Genomic DNA, 15181 nt, shown 5'->3' on the forward strand with positions numbered 1-15181 from the left:
CATTGTTGGGGCAGTTAGTTTTACTATTTTCTCCACTCTTTCTTTATTGAGAGTATCGATAAATATAAATACAGTTTACAGTATTATCAAATGCAGTTACTGTGAGCAGTTTTGTAATACAAATCACAGCTTATGAGACTGGTGTTCTAAAGAAGCGCATTACAATCCGGTATGTTTTTCAAGAGCAGTTCTGTGTTTGTGATGCTAGTGATTGGTATGACAATATGCAGTCACAGTCATTTAATTGCCTAGAAAAGCAGTAATAAATAGCTCCTATTGTCACTTTTATTGTTATCACAATAGTACCACAGAATGTATAATAAGTCCATTTGCCCACCTCTAATTGGCAGCCATTCAAAAATGTCAGAGTTAAGATAACATTACACAGGCTGTTCACATAGACTGTTTAAGTAATGCTAGCTATGCTAATCCCTCTTGCTAGTAAAAATGTCACCTCCAAATACAATATTAGTCAAACATGCTGCACTAAAGTAAGCTGCTTCCACTTCAAATATTACTCTGGACACAACCATTTTGAACAGTGTCCTTTAAATCCTCTCATATTTCTTAAAGAGAAACTAACATAGTGCAAACAGAAAATAATGTCAGCTCAAAGCCTGAGCAAAAAAAAAAAAAGAAAATCAGGAAGAACATTCTGTTTGGTATGTCTCTGTAGGTAAATCAGGACAGATAGTATGATTTTACTGTGTACAAGTCTTGCAAATACAGAAGATAAAATAAGAGTCGTTGTGCAACAGAGCGCACAAAAAGATTTCATTCATACTTAGCTTTTGAAACAATTTTTAAAAAAAAGAACCTATAAAAGAATTTCAAAATATGTAAAGAACTGAATTGAGCTGCTGAACTGAAATTCAGCAATGTGAATCGACATTTTAGAGAGAATAAACCAGACATTGATTCCCATTTGTCCTTCATGCAACAGCCATAAGTAAAACGTTTGTCCCTCCTCTACAGTTTCAAATTACCATCTATATTCTGTAATATTAGAAATTTCAAGCCATTATTACCCTAACTGCACAATGGATTTTAATATATAATTGCATCTATACCCAATTTCAGAGCAGGAGACTGGTCTCCTTTCTACCACGCAGTCCAACCGTACTTCCTGAAAATCACTGCCACATCCTGCTACTGAACATTTCACGCTTTAAGAAATCTTCATGCTTTGCTTTTGCATTTTCCCTGAATAGAAACAATATGTTCTCAATAATAAGTATCACATACCCTGAGTAATGTTTTTAAAAACTTCAATAAACTGAAGATCATTTCATCTCTTGGCAACCTTTAAAACAAATGTTCATTGGGTTAAATTTCACTAACAGGACAATCTTCGGAGTCGTCCAGCTTGTGGCCGTGACACTCTCAAGCAGACATGCATGCATGTAATAGTACTACCAGGCTGACTAAGGCTTGTGACGTGTCCCTGTTGCTCTTGCCAACAAAGAAATAAGGACTCCTGCCATTTCTTTCAGCCTCTGACAAGCGACGCCCCGCTGCCTCTTCAGGTTTTGTTGCCATGCGAGGCGCACAACAGGAGGCAGAGTGACAGAAATATGGACCAAAAGACTAACTCCCTGAAGTCTTGACAGCCCAATCAAGTGTTCTGAGTGGACTGCAATTTTGCCCAGTGACAAAAAAGCTGCCATTCCCAACTGACCCTTCACTGCCTTGATAGATGACTATTTTAACCCAGGACACTATAAAACAGACATTTTTACGCAGACTAAAAGCTAAAAAGTATTCTCACGCCTGTATTTTTCAAATCATGAAACTAAAGGTGTCGCTGCCACTCTATACTCCACATGGCCTCTACAACCACGTTTGACATTGCACAGAGAAATCAAGAAGGTACTGACTTTTCTGGTTGCTGCAGTTCGCTTCCTACAAAACAATCATCACCCAGATAGAGGTTCATTGATTTCAGCTTTTTCACAGTAGAATACAAACAACTACTAGCCTCTGTTTGACCTACTTGACAATTTGCCCCTTAACCACGAGAAATCTAATCTTTTTGCAACTGGTTAATGCACCACAGCTAAACAGTAGTGCCATGAGGTAGGTAACACCAAAGCTCCTCAGTGTGGAAGTTGTTGCTGAGAGAAGAGGATTCACTGTCAGTTCCGAGCAAAAGCAAATCAAAGGATGAGACCTAGAAATTTATTTTGAGAGAAACTGTATTTCTGAAGAGATGTTGCAACTTTATCTGTGATTCAATCAGTATGCAGGAGAGTGAGACCATAAAGGAGACAACAGGAAGGCTAAACGGAATGCAGCAAATCTGCCAATTTCGACCTTGTGGTATTCTTCTACTTCATAGTAAGACGACAACTTGCTCCAGGCAAAAGCATGTCAGACAACACCAGTTTAATCCATCAGCTATGTGAAAAAGCAGTTGCTGAGATACAGAGTCACTATGAAACAGTTTCACCTTCTGAACAATGTTGCTGTTTGCAGACATTCTACTTTCTAGGCAGGCACACAAGGGAGATTGCTGTTGGGCTCGAAAGAGCGCCACCATGGCTGCTATGAGAAGAGCACATCGTTCTCCATGACGACAGACAAATGCAGCATAATGGAGGCCTGTCACAATAACTTTTGGTGGACAACAGATAATTATTGCGAGAAACGGTAATATTATTAAGACCCTTTTCAAGTGATATGTGGATAATGGCACAATAACGCAGGTTCACCCACAAAAACCCATAAGTTGTAAAGAACACTCCAAACTGAAACTGGAAGATATTTTCAATAGCCTAAATAAAAAATAACCAAATACAATAAATAAAATGAAAATAAAGTATTTTCAGCCACAGCCATCAACAAAACTGGTTATGATGTCTCTAAACAAAGTTGCCTTTCAAAAGCTCATTTTAATTCATCATGAGATTCATTAATTGCTTAATACGACAAGCTTAGAATAAATAAGTATGTAATATGTAACATTACTCCCATTTTAAGCCACAGGTTTCACATTGTGCAAATATTCTTTGTTGGAATAACTTTCATATTTGAATTTTCAAGAATCCCCAACGCCCCTGGATTCTGCATGAGACATCCTTCATGTTGATTAGGATGGCTGAGAAACCTCAAACCCACTCAGTATTGTGTGCTTTGGCTGCTGATTTGCTGCCCTTACTGATGTGATATGGACTTTGTGGGGATCCTGGACTTGGATAAGAAAATGCCCTCTTCAGAACCATTTGATAATCCGAAACTGAGAGGGAAAACCCTCCAGCTGGGTTTGTCCGGTTTTCTTCATTCCTGCCATTCTGAAAAAAGATAAAAAGTTTGTTTTCCATTCCACTTTGAACAAGATTATACCAAACATTCTCTCCCTGTTGCTGATGGACCGTGTCAGCCTACACACGGCTCACAGCGCCAGCACTTGCATTGAAGAGTATCCAGTATCAACGCCGGGTTAATACTGGCACACGCTGCCAGCGGGTGACCCCTGGACACCGCTGGCAGCCAACTGACTGAAAATTCAAATATCCAGGCGTTTCAATTACTGAATGCAGAGAGAATCAAGGCAACTGATATTATTGAATGGACTCCCTGCTTTCTACTATTCCCCATGCTTTCAGAGCTAAATAGATCATCAGAAAATACGAGAACTTTTCCACAGGAGGTTGAGAAATGAAAAAATTGACAACTCTTCGAGCTGTTGGAGCCTGAACTGGTTGATTAAGTTGCCGACGGTTCATTCATTTTTCTTGCCAAAGCTTTTTTAAACAATGGAATCAAGTTATACATTTTTGTGTCTTGTTATTCTTGGTCTGGGCTGCTATTTATGGAACTCATCAGTAAATATGTGTTAATCTGAACTAATTTCATATTAATAAATCGATTCAAGCAGCAAATTTGAGTGGTTTCTCCTTGCAGGTTGAGCAATGTGTTGTTATGTCTGATAAAGGCCTGAAGTGTAGAGAAATAGATCGACTCATTGCTTTACACGTCGAACAATTTGTCAGGAAAGGAAAAGAATTTAAGTCAGATTGACGATGAGATTGTTTACATACAAGTGAACTAAATTATATTGCAGTGCAGTATTATTTAAAATAGATTAACAGCCATCGGTCAGTACCTTCCTGTCAGTTAGTATCAATAATCACAATCGGCTAAAACTGGTGTTTTTATGTGAAAGTTGAAGAAAAACCAAAAGATAGGAACATATTTTTTTTTTACTGCATTCCTATCAACTTGCCTAATCCAATATAATAGCAGTCCATGTTCAAAGTATATAAACTGTAATAATGGAAAAGCATTTATTAGTGGATTGCTCAATTCAAAGATCTATGCAACAGTACCTTAAAATTTAGAAACACATCTAGAACAATGCTGATCTTTTCTTATTTATTTTTATGTACTAATGCAAGGTCAGCAACTTCCACAGTAGGTCAGAGTTCCTCACAGTGATTTCTTTTAAAGTTTCCCAACCGAGACTCACTGAATAATACCCTCTTCAAGATGTTTTTATAGTGTAAGATAAGATGCAGAGGTTAGGGTGCAAATGTGCAAGATGCCACTGTCTCAGCCTAGCTTACAGGTTTTTTGGGTTTTTTTGCAGCACAAAGAGAGGCTCTATATACCCTTCCTTCCTGCTCAACTGTCACAGACACAAAGTGTCGCTTGATTGCCGTTACGCAAAGAGCTCCATTACGAAAGGCTGAACATGGTTCTGGCTTTAAGACACAGAGGAGCTCTGTAAACATGGGCTCGTAGAGGCCGCGAGACGGGAGAAACACTACTCAAAGTCTCACACAGACTAAAGAAAGAGAACATCCTTTGTGCTCAGTCTAAACTCAGCTTCAAATATTTTGGGAAACGCTTACACTTCTTTAAAGCCTCTCAGAACAAAAAAGCAGATTATGCTGATGCAAAAAGCATCATTCCTAGAGGAAAAAACAAAATAAAGAAAAAGTGTGGGGGGAGGGGGCAGAAAAATAAAATCTTTGTCAAAAGCTGCACTTTGATGACAATCCAGACCAGAGAAGTTCCCTAAAGGAAGAAAACAAGCGCTAATGCAGTCACAAGATCTACACAAGACCGAAGGACGGAAAACCGAGAGCGCCGACACAATGAGAGAAATTTGACATCCACTTTGAGGTGGAATGGGACCTTCCAGACAAGAGGCTAAACACATGCACTGGCACTGCTACAGACACCCACAGGCAAGTCGATGGCTCCCAGCCAGCGCGGCGAATGAACTCGGTCACCTCACTCCACTGCTCTGCTCTCTTCTCTTCCACATAGCGGAGGGCCTCAGCCTTCAGCGGTGCGAGCCAATATTTCATCCGCTTACCCCCACCACCCCACCACCCTCCCGCTCCATTTTAGGAATGGCTGTGGAAATACTAGCACAGAGCGCACAGACAGCTCACAGCCTGCCAAGAAGAGCAGCAGGCTGACTTCAAACAACAGTTTAAGTCCACTGACATAAACACTAAATCAAATCTCTGTCTAGAGCGACCTGGTAGCTTCGCAGCCCAGCTCTAAAAGCTACACCTCTGAAAATGTTTGGATTAAAAACAAAAAAAACAAAGTCTAACATCTAGGAATATAATCCCGTTCAACATAAATAACCTTCAAAACGGGTATCGACGCTTCGGGGTATTCAGTTCGCCTGCTACGATAGCTCCAGTTCAAGTTGAATATTCAATAAGGTGTCAGTCACAAAGGACTGCTTTAAAGCAAACAAGTTAGCCTGGTGATTATGTGATTTTCCTTGTTACCACTAAATTGATGGATGGTATACGAGACATTTATGCGGTGGTCGTGGACACTGGCATAAAGAGTTGGAACTGCAAAACACGGCCAGGCAGCATTAGTCACACCTGTGTGTGTGTAAAGTAATAGTATTATTTCAGAAAAGCCTGATGACTTTAATCTGCACTTGCATAACTGGCCTAAATCCACGGACTGCAGAAGACTGTAGGCTGCATTCTTTGGATTTTGTCAAGTCATTCATTTCACACCTTTTTTTTTTTTTATCTGTCTTCCATTTTTGCCAAACATTTTCCATATGTTGTTCTTGTAAATGAGAAGCCAGAAAAGGTTTTCTCTACCTGTATGAGTGATGCGTCACTCCGCTTTTCCCACCTTTCCCTCGCTTACAAGAAAATTAACTGCGGTTTGGAAACATTTTCTATGACAAAAAAAAAAAAAAAAAAATTTTGCTTTGCTTGTACGTAATGTAAAGCAACAGTACTGCCCCTCCCCCACTTGTTTCAGCACACTGGAGAAAAACACATCAAGGGGTTTAGAAATACTTCTGCTGCCACTAATAGTTTTGAAGTGGGGGGTATTAAGCAGAGTGAAAACTCTTCAGAGCAATTAACAGAGTGTTTTGTCTTATTGCACAAATTAAAATGCAGCTCCTTGTATTCATACTTGTCATTTCCCCTCACTTGAATCGTAAATGTCGCTGTCGCCATCACCAAGTGTATTAAACATTTGTTCGTCCGTGTTGCTGACACAGTCGCTGACAGATGCAGACATGCTAACGGAGGCTAATGCAGCAGTTGTAGGTCTGAGGCTGTCGGCTGTGCGCTCTTTAGCCTTAAGAAAAATTTCGTGCTGAACCAGGTTCTCTCAAGCTGGATGCGCTTCCTCCGCTGGCATCGAACTTCACGTCACAAATATCGCAACGGCCATAATCCGCATCGCATTTTGAAAAGTGGAGCCATAACTTTGAGCGTTTTCTTTCGGCCATGCTCACTTTGTTTACTGAACTAGCGCCTGCTGATGTCCTTACTCACTTGCGCAAGCTGTGCTGCATTCAGGAGAAGCATGGAAAATCCCCCGCTCTTTCTCCGTACTGTTACAATAATGTACCTGTATAAGTACCGACTGAATTCGGTACCCATCCCAAGCTACAAGCTAGATCCCCGTTTACTACAGGCTGGTCTACCTGAGCAGACAGCCTGACTAATTAATCACGTAATATCAGTTTGTTATAATCATATAACTCTATATAAAGTTGAATAAAAATGTGTAATCTTAACCTGAGCTAAGCACCTCTTGCTAAATTTAGAGAGCTGTATGCATATTTTTGCATATAAATTAAGTATAAAAAAACCAAACATAAAGGACCAGGTAATTACTGTAATAAAAATGCAATTTTAGCTGCAGCATAAACAATTGCTTTTCTATCCCAAAAGCCATTAGCTCATGCTTACCATTTTTTATTTTTTTACATAAATGCTTTGACCCCCCAAAACTGCTTTAACTTTCTCAAGATTATTACACGCCAAGTCTTGCGGTTGTTCATTGTGTGCGTAAAGCCAGACTGTTTTACGCACACAATGAGGTGTCAGATTTTTCTTACAGCAAAATTTTTTTCCCACGTTATTTTCTCACTCATTGAAGATGGATATTACAACCCCAGCAGAAATAGACAAAGTCAAAACTGCAACAGTTTTTTTTTTTTTTTACTTTCTTGCAAAAAGAGAGGGAAGAAAGGGAAAAAGAAACAGATGTGACAATGAATCACCATGTGTGGAACCCGCCTTTAATTTGCATTTCTAAAACAAACGCATGTAGAAGTCAAACTACGAAGATGAATGAAGACATGAAGGTCTCAGGACAGAAATCTGAATGCAATATGGAGAACAAAAGAAATGAAAGACAATGGGCAGGAAAAGGGAAAGAAATTACTTTGAAAACAATTAGGGTGGAAGCAAGACTTACAGACCAACATTTACAAAAAGTCAAACATCCAACATCATCAAAAACCTAAACATAAAAAGTTAGAGTGCTAAGAGATAGTTATAGATGGTAGAAGCCTGGAAGAAAGGATTTTTCAAAAATCAATCTTGAACATGAATTGAATATATATATATAAAAAAGAAAAAGGATACAAATCTCCACAGCTATTGATTATCTGAAGCTAACACCTCAGAACAGCACAGAAAGCTGAACAAGTTATACACCTGTCTTTCTTTCAGGTCAAAGTTTGATGATAGAGTCTCCGAGTGACAATGAAACTTTCCAGAGAGCAGTAGAACTTTTGATAATTAAAAAAAGTATTTACCACTACAGGGCAAATGTATGACTCACTTCAAATCACAGCAGACAGATGCCAAACACAGCACCTTGAAAAAAAAACAAACAAAAAAACATATTTAAAGTTACCTAAAACTTGTGATTTCTACCAGTAAGCCGGTCACAGCAGCTGTGTTTAATCGTATCTCTGATCCTGTTCGATTCTGTTGATGCTCTCATGTTGCTAAAAGTAACAATCCTGACACTAAAGCTTTGGGGGTTTCCAGTAATCTTTAGAGAGAATTTTCTAGTTACCACGATAAAAAAAAATAAATGTTTTTGATAAATTCCCCTTACTACATCTGGCCAACAGCTGGAGCTAAATTCAACTGAAACTTTATGGTACAGATTAAAAAGATAGTTTAATATCTTCTGACCTGATCTATCAATCGCTGCACCAGGATGTTAGAAGCTGATTGGTGAATAATGTGTTACTCATAATCTGAAAACAATTTCTCCAACAGAATTTCTTCTTTTATATATATTATTAAATCTTCACATTACATCCATCCGCATGTGCAGGTCAACCCGGTTTGAACAGAATGGGATCCTAGATGTATAATCCATAACGACTGTTGCGTTATATATGACACAGACTCCCAGAAAACTGGAAATCCTTCCCTATTTTCAAACCGTCAAAGTCAGGTTCTATTTTTTCTTTACTTCTCAGTCAAAATGTCACATTGTTCTGCGTTACGAGTTGTACCCCCCAAAGATTAGATTTAATATCCCTCCTAAGGAAGAACATTTGATGTGAAAAGGGGAAGAATTATGAAGTGATTCAAGCGAAATGGGCTAAAAGATTCAGGGGGATAAAAAAATAATAATAATAAAAAAAAGATTTAAGAAAAAACATTTGAAGTTCATAAAGCGGTGCCCTAGAGAGCAGAGCTCATGAGCGGAGGGGGCTTCCAGGAATCAGCCTAGGAATGTGGCACCCTGTCAGGTCTCGTAAGGATTTATCTCTTTGGAGCCTCATTACAGAAGGGCCCTGGCAAAGGAGGCTCACGCTTACATACCCTTTTCTTTTACTCAGCCCAGAGCTCAGCAGTTAAACGCTCCCAGACATTAAACATGCATAACCACTTGTTAACGGACTTGATTTTTAATACTTTCAGAAAAACAGTTGAGTTTTTTTCCTTTAACCGTATAAAGGTGAGGGTCCCGTTTTCCATCCCATTGAAAAGGTAAACACTTGTCTGCTCTCACCCAAAGATCTTATCAGGATAAAGGACGGAAAAAAGAACAGATTCATATCTTACAGCTAGTACAGCTTCAGCACACCTTATTTCAATTCATCAAATTGATTAACACTAGAGGTGCACCGATTGCAGTTTTCTGGCCGATTGCAGATTTTTTTAAAAAGCTTAACCTGCCGATTACGATTTTGGCTGAAACCAATTTTATTTATTTTTTTTGTCTGAAATGTTGCTCAATATAGCAAGAAAGTTGCTGAGTTGGCAACAGTGGGTCACTATTTTTAATTGTAAATGTGCAGACACAACTTGGTGGGCTGGTCTGTCAGTCAAACGTTTCTCACCAGAGAGCAAAAGAGGACAGTGGTTGATTCTTAGACATTTAGCAAGCTAGAAAAGATTGGTGGATAAGATCAGCTTCATATGTTTAAAAAAAAAAAAAAAAAACATAAAAAAAACAATTTTTTTAAAATCGGCCAGTCACCGATCTCCCAAAATTAAGTAAATCGGCACCCCTAATTAACACACATGATTCAGATAAATTGAAAGTATGAATACTTCAAAAAAACAACAGAAAAAAAAAAACAGGGGATTGTGCCTTGAGGACTAGGGTTGGAAAACAGTTATGCCACTGAGAAATGCATCTCTTTTTTTTTTTTTTTTTTTTTTTTTAGAGCAAGGGGAAATATTTGATTTGCTTGGTAAAACTAGCCATTAGTGACAACAGACATACACTACAGTCCAATTTTACACGATAAGAATTTTTGCGGGCTGTAATGACACAAGAAGACACCAAAATAGAAAATAAGAATCACAGGAACAATATTTCAGGAAAACTAATAATCCACACTTATTTGTTTTAAAAACAGTAAATCTTGTAAAGAATCTGTCGTGTGTGCGTGCGTGTGTGTTTGTGTGTGTGTGTGGAACAGCTCAGGCCAGGTTGACAGGTTCCCATTTTGAGGTTTTTAAGCCTGATGTCTAGTTCTAAGTGTTTGAATCTTTTCCTTCTGTGTTGACACGAACCCAAAAAAAAAAAAAAAAAGCTTTAGAATCACCAAAACGTTTTAAAAGTTTACTGAAACAGTCCTTTAGTTCAGTACCGATAGAGCAGATGCCAACTTCAGCTTGTTCTGTCTCTTACCGTCTCCGTGTCTAATTACTAAAAGTCAAGAGAAACCATAAAGTGTTGGGGACTTTTTCACCAGCAGACGGTTTCAGCCTGTCTGATGAGCAGTAGGTTTCCACAAACAACAACGTGGCGAATCAAAAGGTTCTCCCTTTCTTTTTACAAATTAGTCAATTAGGCATAATCAATTTACTGGTACCAAATTGTCGTACTGTTTTTAAATGTTTTTGATAAGATGGAGGGAGTTGAGTGCCCAGAGTTTTTACTGGCTTTATAGAGCACAGTTCACAACCCCTGTCCCAAACTCCTAACATCCATTGCTGCACACCACCAGTCAGCTGGCTGAAAGAAAACTTCTACACGTTTCCTTTGTTCAGAAAAAAAGTTTAAAAAAAACATCTGGATATATTTCTATTTGCAAAAAAACACAAACAGTCATGGCTTATGAACTAAAAGAGCGCCTGCCATCGTTCTTGTTGGCACAACGTTGTTTTAAAAGCTTATGTTATTCTATAGAGACCAGAATAAAGTATGCTATTCTGCAAAAGGAGTGTTTGAAAGCTAGTTTCAAAATGAGTAGGCGATTAGTCTACCCTGTGCTGGACAATAAAATAACTTCAGTAACTCATCAAGAAACAGAAAATATTGATAACATAAAAGGCGGAACTAAAAATTCAAAAAGGCAGGGGACAGAGAAATTTTAAAAATTGTGAAATTTTGTCTAGTTGTATCATAAATTGTACTGTAATTAAGATATACATCAGAATAAAAACAGGGACCATCAATAGTGTCAAAAATGTCAATAAACCATGAAGTTCTGTAAATCATATACATGTCACCCAACCCCAACTCTGTTTTTCCTCAAGAAGCGGCTGCTATCATTTGGCACCGTTGGCCCCGTTTCAAATTTAAGATATACGTGACATGACATCATTTCGAGATAAATCATGGTGTGATGAACTCGCACTCAACATTTAGCCCTATTTACAGCAGCAGAAGCTAAACTACACAAAACACAATGAAAAAAGAGGAAGTTTAAGTACAACAGCCGGTGAAATTTGGAAAGTAGCACAGTTCATTTACAAGCAGAAGGAAGTAACATCCACTGCTTTCTGGTAAAACCTACAAATACTGACGGCACAGAATGTTTCCTACACACGCTGGTTACCAAAGGGAAGGGTGCGTATTCAGGTACCAAGAAGAACGCAAAAACCTTCTTAAAATCAAATCCAATCAAATCATGACTTAAAGTAAAGCAGGCTTCCGCCCCCACCCAAATGAAGTGCAAAATTAGTTGACGGAGAGTCTATAAAAAGCAGCAGGTGACATAATTATTGGCTGTGTCAGCTTGATATATAGCGCAGCTGCAAGCATGCAGGTGGCTGGCGCATTACCATTAGGGCCAAACATGTGACAGAACATCCTCACACCTCTAGGCTGATCTAGCTTTTACCTCTGCTCAACTTTCACAAAGGAAACCTGTGGTCACAACAAACAAAATGGCAACTCAAGACCTGTTGTGGGGAGGGTGAACAGCCACAGTTAACTCCGACACGGACAGAACCCGTCTGTGAGACAGAGGCACGGTCAACGCTTTAAAAACCGCAACCCATCTCACCGTTTGTAGTTCAATCTGTTCCAACGCAACTTCCTCTGCGCAAACATCACAGGCACTGGCAGTGAGGACGCCCAGCATTTCTAGGCATGATTCTGAAACCGATACTTCAATGACGAGTAGTGGTTTGACAGTTAGGTTTGGAAAGACATGTAAAAAAAACAAACAAAAAAAACAACTGGTGTCAACTTCAAAAATGGGACATTTTGATTGCGCAATATATGTATGTGTAAGCCTGTCGCAATAAGCAATAAAAATCAATCACATGATGAAGAGTAATGATAACATCCATTTCCGAGATTGATTGTTTTGTTTGTCTTTCTCTCCTCCCACTAAAGGCTGGATGACAAAAGGTTTCAGTCAGAAGTCTTCGTCTAACATTTCCTTGTTTTGAAGGGAAATTTTGTTTATAAGAACTTGGGTACCCATTTTATTTCTTATTTTGTTATTTAATAGAAGTTAAATGTCTTATAGTTTCAGGGTTAAATGTTTGTTAGTAATTAAAATGTGTTGATCTGAGAGAGGGTTATTATGCCGTTACCATTAAGGACTCAAAAATAAGAATTTTATCGTCTATCGCAATAATTTCTGGGATATTTTATCGTCCGGCATAATTTATGGTGACAGAAATATGTGTGGTAAAACATGGTTTAATAAGACAAGCTTCTTTGTCTAATGAGATTCCATGATGAAATAGGTGAAAGGTAACTGTAGGTAGGTCACATAATTTGTTTAAAATGGATTAGATAAGCAGCACATTAAATATTACACAATAGGGAAGAATTAAAGGGAAGAATTAAAGTTTATTAAAGTTTGTGTTATAGGATAGCATAGCATTTACAGTTTTTCTATCAATAAAAGAAAGCAATACAATAAGTTAGATAGATTCTATCCATTCAAAAAAATCCAATCATGAAAGAACCCTTGAGACATGTGACCATATGCTTTCATCAAGTTGACAACAGATTTATGGCGGTATGTTGAGGGTGCAGCGGTTTGTAAATGAAAACTCCATTTGCACGCCTCGCAGCTCTTCACCAAATGAAAAGCAAGAAAAAGGAAACGCAAAAGAGGATTTGGTTTTATGGACCAAAAACATTTAGGTTTTTAGTGGATGGGTTTAAACTGCGCATGTATTTTTCTGCTGTGTGTGTGATTTTTTTTTTTTGATTTTTTTTATTAAGATGTGTTGGATTAGTGGTCTATATAGCATCAAGCTTAGAGCTGCACAACATTAGAAAAGAATAAATACTTGACTAAATACTGTTATTGTCTTCCTGCGTTGGAAGACAATAACAGATATAGACCGTGGATAGTGAGCAGTCCGTCCTGCCTCTGAGAAAATAATCAAATTCATTGCTTTCATTTCAACAGCTGTGTTTTATAGAATCAGCTGCATCTGCTGATTTGGCAAAGAAACAAAGCAATTGTAGTTTCTAAATGACTTTATTAAAACATCATGAAAAATATCGCCGCCTCAATTACAGCACTTCTATAAACAGCCGACATTTATTCCAGTCCACGCAGTTCTTGGTTATATTGATTTTGGGTCTGGAGAAAGTTAAAGGAAGGCGCTTTTTAAACAAGTTACCAGGATCATACCAAGGTTTTTAAAAAGTTGTGGTCTCAAAATTGCTAAATAAATTACCATCCAATAAAATGTCTTTAATGAGATTCGAAGGCAAGGTGAGTTTATTTTTATAGCATCGTTCATACACTGGGCAGGCCAAAGTGGGTTACACCAAATCAATGGAGAAACATAAAAATAAGAAATAAAAAAAAACAAACAAACATTGGCTTAAAGGAAACAAGCATTTAAATGTCTTTAAGTGTTGAATCTCACGCTTCAATCACTCAGTGATTGTGCAAACAGTTCATTAGACTATTTGATCAAAACCCACAGTAAACAATGTTTACAGTCCTTATTTAAAAAGGAACCAACAGTTCTTTCACAATCAAATCAATTGAAAAATACTTGATTTAATCCCAAATGGGGGACTAAATGTCATCATGAAAGTATCTTCAAAGAATCTTTGTGGGTGGTGATGCTGAGGGCAGGAAGAAAATCCAGCAGAAGATATTCCACCGCAACATTCCCTGGATGACGTCATACGCAGCTGGCAAGCACTGCTAACCAGAGACGCTAATCTGCCAGTGTCTCGCAATTCGAGTCGATTCCGATTTTTAGAGTCATGATCAAATTCATTAGCGGTTTTAGATGAACAAGCAATTTTTAATTCAGAAAGCTGCTTCTCCATAAGATTATATTTAAACAAAAATAGGTTCGTGTGTAGAATTCTGTAACATAAAGTAGTTGCATTAGGTTAGCTTAGCTCACTGGCTTTTTCTTAAATAACAAAAAAATGTTTTAAAAATCAAAGAATTGATCAAAATATATGGCTGAGTGGACGAGAAATGCAGTATGCAGTATACCCACAAACGTGGACACCAAAGATGTACAACTTAAAGCATTTCCAAATTGATTTTTGAGCATTTCAATTCCCAGGACTAAGAATTGCGATTCTCCATAGGATCAATTTTTTTCTGCACCTCTACTGCCAATTCAGCTCATTTGTTATTGCTGCTTCTCTTTAAATCTCCGTCTCTATATGTATAGTGTGTGTGTGATAGTGCTACCCAGGTTAAATTTTCCTGATTAACAAAACCAAAATTACAAAATAAACACATTTTAGTATCAAAGTGAAGGTGGGGACAAAAACAACTAGAAGTTTCTTTAAAGAAAACCCAAAATTGTCAACAATGTTGGCTAATTAAAATATCCAGAAAAAGAATCATAATGTAAACACGGCTCCCAACTGAAAACACACCAGCAGAGTTTCCGTTTACAATACTAACTAGCTCACCACTCGCTGTGTCTCACACTGGGTGTCTGGATGCTCCCAGTGCATTGAAGAGCTACCAGCTGGAAGTCACTGAAGCATGTCTGTGACCACCACAACACTCATCGCCCTCAGTGCAAAGAGAATGTATGTTGTGGGAATTCCTCCCAGGAAAGTGAAAGCTTGTGGGATCAAGATTTTGTGGATACCACAAGAAAAAAAAAAAAAAAATTGTGTAATGTTTTTCTTTTTAAATACCGTATAAATCTCCATCCAGCTTGCTTCAGCACAAACCCAAAGTGCAAAGAATTTTTTTTTTTTTCTTTTGGGACTAATG

The 15181-nt window shown here is 38.1% G+C and overlaps 1 protein-coding gene across 3 annotated transcripts in view; it reads right to left on the reverse strand.

The window, feature by feature from the left end:
• The window catches only part of ncor2 (nuclear receptor corepressor 2), a 115611-nt gene that overhangs the window by 80554 nt on the left and 19876 nt on the right, over positions 1-15181 (reverse strand). The window lies entirely within an intron of this gene.

This window comes from Gambusia affinis, linkage group LG03 (genome assembly GCF_019740435.1).
Source record: "Gambusia affinis linkage group LG03, SWU_Gaff_1.0, whole genome shotgun sequence".
Taxonomy (NCBI): domain Eukaryota; kingdom Metazoa; phylum Chordata; class Actinopteri; order Cyprinodontiformes; family Poeciliidae; genus Gambusia; species Gambusia affinis.